General features: G+C 56.0%; 1 protein-coding gene across 3 annotated transcripts in view; it reads right to left on the reverse strand.

The window, feature by feature from the left end:
• The window catches only part of Lingo1 (leucine rich repeat and Ig domain containing 1), a 179411-nt gene extending 176176 nt beyond the window's left edge, over window positions 1–3235 (reverse strand). For 2 of the 3 annotated variants that reach the window (XM_029481938.1, XM_029481940.1), the window contains exon 1: window positions 2161–2705. The gene's annotated coding sequence lies outside the window, so the exon portion shown is untranslated. Of the gene's footprint in view, window positions 1–2160; window positions 2706–2939 lie in introns of those variants that run through there. The other variant, XM_029481939.1, reaches the window with a different exon arrangement.
• Between the last annotated feature and the right edge of the window lie 2765 nt (window positions 3236–6000).

Below are 6000 nucleotides of genomic sequence, written 5' to 3' on the forward strand. Positions count from 1 at the left end.
CAGAACAAAACAGAAGCCTAGCTTAGGGAGATGAGTGAGAGAGAGAGAGAGCAGAGCCGAAAGGAAACAGAAAAACCTTAGCTGAGAACATCAAGTCAGCAGGAGTCGGAGAATCAGCCCGAGCCAGCACAGGAGAAAGGAGAGGAGAGAGGCTGCCTGGGAAGGGATGCCAACAGAGGCTGAGAAAGCTGAAGCAGCACCCATCCTACAGGCACAATCACAACACCCAAGGTGAGGCCCGGTCATTCCTGAGCCACAAAGGCCTGAATGGACCTGAGAAGTCAAAGACCTCAGACTTACAGCTCTGGCCTCCCATGCTTGAGTTGGGCCCCTTGGGGAGGAACTGGCCCAGCAACCACCAAGATCCTTCTCCTCCCCTTAACAGATGCTCTTAGCTCTCAATGGCAAAACGACTTTCCAAAGGATGAACCCTTTGGTCCAGGGGGCCCACACACACGGGTAATGCCAAGGCTCACCATAGCTCATCATAGATTCTGAAATAATACTGACATGCCAGAGCTGGGCAGAGTATAGCAAGCAGACCAGGCTACAAACCATCACAGAGCACAAACAGGCTCTGGTCCCAAATCTAGGCAGCATGAGCTCGACTAGACTGGAGCAGGTCTCATAGATCAAGTCAAAGAGAAAGTGCCTTGGTGAAGCAGCTTCAGGCTGAGTGGCTATCCCATCCCGGAAAGATGTTGGTGACTGACAGCAGAGAGCTGTCCTGGGGTGACTCCAGCAACAGACCTCTAGGGTTCCAGGTCAATGAACAATACCCAATTACCCTGTCTGTCTCTCCTTGCTTCTCCAGGACCGGGATCAGAGCACCCCATCAGAGAGGCAAGGGACTGTCCTGAGTCAGGAGAGAGGCGTTCTCCTAGCTCAGTTTCTGCTTCAGCACCCTCCTGTGAGCAGAAAGTCTCCCTGAGGATCCTGCCTTCTCCTGAGGTGGCTGACAGAGTCCAGGGAGATAACAGAGGTGGAAGGAAGTGTTACACCTGAAAGCTAGTCACATGTAGAGGTTGCCTTCCTAGAAAATCCAGCTAGATACTGGCTGGCCCCTCCAAGCAACATCCAAGCTAAGATCAAGGCTTCAACGCCCAAAGGTTTGTACTTTGAATGCCAGGGGAAAGCGTATATGGGCTCCATCTGTACAGAAGAGAACTGGAAGGATTCAAGATCAATCAGCAGCCAAAAGTTGCTTCCTTGAGGAGGAACCTGTACTGGAGATAAAGACTTAGCAAGGGAACTCTGGAATGTTTCCTGAAGCAGCCAGTACAGGCCCAGCAGAGACTCACCGGAAAGGGGATACACCGAGTGAGACAGGCTTGACATACATTGGCCAAAAGGTGGGATGGAGATGCCAAGCTAGTGGGCCTAGTTATGCCCCTCCCATCAATCCCCAGCCTCTTGAGTGCTGGGCATCTAGTCCCCCAAATGGCACAATTCAAACACAGTTGTTTCCATTGGCAGGTAGTTCCTTTCTTCCGACAGCCAGTCCGCCAAGCAGGAGGCACCCAGGGACACACTCACGGTCACACATCTGCACCCTTCCCACTCCCGCACCTTCATGGGAGTTGCAAAGACATCTCTTGGCCCCTGTGGAGCTGTCAGTACGCGGTTCCACCTGACCCTGGCAGGGTCACAGGAATCCAGTATGGGGACAACTCCAGGGGCACTGCTGGGCTTGATAGGAGTCCCAGAGAGCCCATGGTTGATCTGATGCAGTGTCAGAGAGGCAACCTTCGACTCCTCAGGGGCCCAACAGAGTCCCCACCCCACTCTCCCCCTTGTTTTCTCCTCTTGAAAGAAAAGACAAAGTTGTACCATTAAAGCACCTCCACCCCCACCGCCTCCAGGCCCACCACGCCCGGTAATGCTCCGCAAAGTTGCTCCAAGCCTGGATGATTTCCGAGCCAGGTGAGGGTTTGGTAGAGCTACGCAGCAGGAGGGGAGCGCGGTCACGCCGAGGGGGTGCTGAGCGTGCACGCCCGTCACGGACGCGCACTCGACACCCCACCCCCACGGCTGCCCCCGAGGTTCCAGCCCAATCAGAGGCTGCGCACGCGGCGCTGCCGGCGGGCTGACACCCTAGCTCCCCGCCTGCACCCCTGCGGCCCCAGCCCAGCCGCAGAATCCAGACCCAGCCACACTCACCATCAGAGCCAGCCGTCCGCTCGGGGCTCTGCTCTGGGCCGGCATCACCAGGCTGGGCTCGCCTCCGATCCCAGCTCCAGCTTGGGTTCTCGCTCCGCAGGGCTCAGCTCCGAGATGGTGGCAGCAGCAACCAACGAAGCAGAAAGGGCGTGTGTGTGTGTGTGTGTGTGTGTGTGTGTGTGTGTGTGTGTGCAAAAGAGTGTATGTGCACAAGAGAGCGCGCACGACGTGTGCGCGGCAGAGCCCCCGCGCTCTCCTGCGCGCCCGGCTCCTGCCTCCTGCTCTCCACGCTGCGATGCCAGCAGAATCCCTAACGCGCGCTCCCACCCGCCCGTGCGCTCACACTCGCGCACACCGGGGCGCGCACACACCCCCGCCGCTGCACACCCGACTCTGCACTTTGCGTTCTCGCCCTCCTGGGGAGCTCATCAAGGTTCCCCGCTGCCACAACGACCTCTCCGCGAGACCCTTCCTGGGCCGACCGCGCCTCACGTTCCCCGCTGCTCCCAGAGGACACCCCGCGGGCGTTCCCGCTCCTCCGCTGTTGTGCCCTGCCCCGCCGTGGCCGCTCTAACAACCCCAGCCCGGGCCCAGCTGCCCCGCTCCTGCGGCTTCCCCCGCACTCCCGCCCACAGCCGTGTGCTCTCGATCCTTTCGGTCGCTGCTCTTGTCTTCCACCTGTCCCCGACCAGTCTCCGGCCTCTCCCGCTGCCTTTCCTTCTGCCTTGCCGCCGCCCTTTTCCGCGCCCACCTCCCCACTGCCCTGCGCTGCCTCTCACATTTTCCGCATCACACCGAGCGCCGCCCGCCGCTCGCTGAGCCCGGGCTACGGGCGCACAGTGGGCGGCGAGGGTCCCCGCTGTCCCTCTGCTCTTGGCCTGAGCTGGGCTGATGGCGACGTCCCGCGCTAGCCTCGGCTGCGACTCACAGCGCTCATCTCGCCGGGACTTAAAGGCATAGTGCACACGGCTCTACCTGCCCCACCCGGGGCTCCGAGGAGAGCGGCCTCGCAGAGCAGGAGCAAGCCCGGGCTGTGGTGCAGTTGGGGCCGGGTCCGCGGAGCTTGAGTCCAGCCCTCCGGGGCTGGAGGTGAGTCAAGGAGAAGGAGATCCGCCCAGACCACACCATCCAGGGGGCGCTCAGCGATTGTTGCTCTAAGCTTGAGGGCCAACAGGGATCTGGGGAGAGTGTAGGCTGGACTTCCAGGATTATGGGGCCCTGGGAGGAAGAATTTGGAAGATAGTTGTCCGGACATTAACCCAATCCAGCTGAAGACACCTGTTAAGCAGGAAGGGCAGGGCTCCTGGCCCAAGGTGCACTCCCTGTCTATGTGACCTTGGGCAGATGCTTACACTTCTTTGAGCCTCAGTTTACCTAAGAAAGACATGGGCTTCCATCATCTCTAGCGCCTTGTCCAGCTCTGATATGTTAGCTGCTCTGAGGACATCGGGGTGCTGGAGTCCAGCCTCTTCAGATCCTGGTTGCCCTGTCTCTTGTTCTGACTCTTCTCCCATCTCATCCAAACAGGGGGAAAAGTGAGCAAAACCGGAATCTATTACGCTACAGCACTCTACAAAACAGCATCTCCCTGGACTTTCCTGTTCATGGCTCCTGCAGCCCAATTCTGCAGAGTATTGTTGATTTCACCCAGCTGGTCCCTAGGCATCTAATTTGTTGCCCCCAACTTGTGCTAGGTGCAGTAGTATCAGACACTTCCATCAAACAGAAAACGAGGAAGCAGGTGGTATAATAGAACTGTTGGGGTGGCAGGAGAGCCTAGGCAGCTTCCTGGAGGAGGTGGTGGTGAATCCATCAGAGCGTGAGCTGGGGGTGGCCAGGCGGAAAGGGAGGCCAGACGGGGAGGAATGGGAATCTCGTTCAGAAAGAAACAAAAGCGAAGACCACCAGCCTGGTCTACAAAGTGAGTTCCAGGACAGCCAAGGCTACACAGAGAAACCCTGTCTCAAAAAAAAAAAAAAAAAGCGAAGACCAGGAAGTGGGAAATAAGGAATGCTGTGTGTGTTATTGAGAAACTTTGTATTGAGTTTCAATTCTGGGGCAGCAGCAAGACAGCTTTGCTCGACTCCCACCTTAAACTGCCTTTGCAGGAGGGCTTTTCTCTTGCCTAAGCTCTGTCCAGCCTCTGGTCCCATTTCTGCAGCCTAATGAAGCGCAGCCTCCCCCTGCTGACAGGAGCTGGAAGTGGGAGAAGCCCAGACTGGGCTCTGCCAGGCTGCGACCTGGATGCTCTCAAGTTCATTATCATGAAGTTGCCCATCCCTCCAACCCCCTTCCCCCTGCCCCAGCCCAGGTAGTAGCACGCCCCTTTAATCCCAGCATTCAGGAGGCAGAGGCAGGAGGAACTCTTGAGTTTGAGGCTAGCCCGATCTATAAATCGAGTTCCAAATGGGGGTGGGGGTGGGGGTGGAGGCCTAAGGGAAATAACACAGAAGAATAAGAGTAAATCAGACCACAGTGGCATTTGCCCTCTGTCTTTTTCCTTTCCTGTCTCTAAGCCTGGCTCTGTGGCCCCTCCTAAAGTCCCTTCCTGCCTCCATTTTCTCCTTCTCTGGCCCCTTTTCCTCTTCCTTCCCATCAGACTTCCCAGAGCCCCCAGGGAGATGAGCTCATGACTGCTGCCTCTGGCTCCACACACCTCCTGAGGAGTCACCCAGGGCATCCAGATAGCCCAAGGGAAGCAAACAGAGACAAACAGCCATTTCCCAGGGGCCCTGCAATCCAAACAGAGAAGCAGCTTGTGTCCCCATCCGTTTATCCTACTTCTCCTGTCCTGGAAGCCACAGACGTTTATGTATAAGCTTAGGAATCAGTGCTTCCTGCTTTGCAATGGAATCCCCACAGCTAACACACTTTCTTGAGCTTTTACTTCCCCCTGAAATTCGGGAACAAGGTGGCCCATCAGGAACTAGGCACCTAAGTCTAGTTCTGTTATTCTTCCTTGGTATATCCAAGTCTAGTCCTGCCCCTCCCTCCAGGAGTTCTGCGGGTGTCTTACCAAGGTCCAATCACTGCTTCCACCCACCTCAATAAAGGACAACGTGTTTCTGACACAGTCGTCAAGCAAGGGCCAGCCTGGGCTGGCAACACCTACAGGCAATCAATCCCAGGAAGGAGTGAATAGTTACCACCTGCTACGACCCATGAAGATTGTGTCTGAAACCCTGACTACCGGCAGCAAAGGAATGAAAAAAGAACAGACCCACAGGTAGATGGACACAGGAAAGCTAAGGGCAAATGGGGTGTGTGCGTGCTCTGACGCACACATTACCACAGCGAGCAGAAGAGTTCACTATGCACAGTGCAGAGCCAGGACTTAGCTGGTCACAGTAGAAGGTCTCTGCAGGTAAGCGGTCTTGGGCTGTAATCATCCAGGACATGAAGCAGCAATTGCTGCTTTTGTGTACACTGGACACTTGTCCCTTGGACCAGGAGGAAGGCTTTGCCAGCCCTCTGAGCCTCACCCAGGGGAGACTTTGCTACTTCCACCAGGCTGAAACATTAAGGTTTTTGACATGGCTCAACCTATGTCAACAATGCGCAGTCACCCAATACTTCACTTCCTTCGGGCGGCTTCTGCTCTACACACTCAAGCACTCCACACGCCTTTGTTTCCTGGGTCAAAGAAAATGGTGAAGTTCAGAGGGTTCAGAGAAATATCACAGCAAGCTAGGCTGTCTACCCTGTGTCTTTAAATGCATGGCACTTTCCCATCCCCAAGTCTTTACCCACTTATCTGTCCCCACCACTAAAAGTCCTGTCCCTCAGCAACCTCTTCCATCACTCCCGTTTTTTAAAATATTTTTTAATATTTTTTATTAG

The sequence above is a fragment of the Mus caroli genome, chromosome 9 (assembly GCF_900094665.2).
Source record: "Mus caroli chromosome 9, CAROLI_EIJ_v1.1, whole genome shotgun sequence".
Classification (NCBI taxonomy): Eukaryota; Metazoa; Chordata; class Mammalia; order Rodentia; family Muridae; genus Mus; species Mus caroli.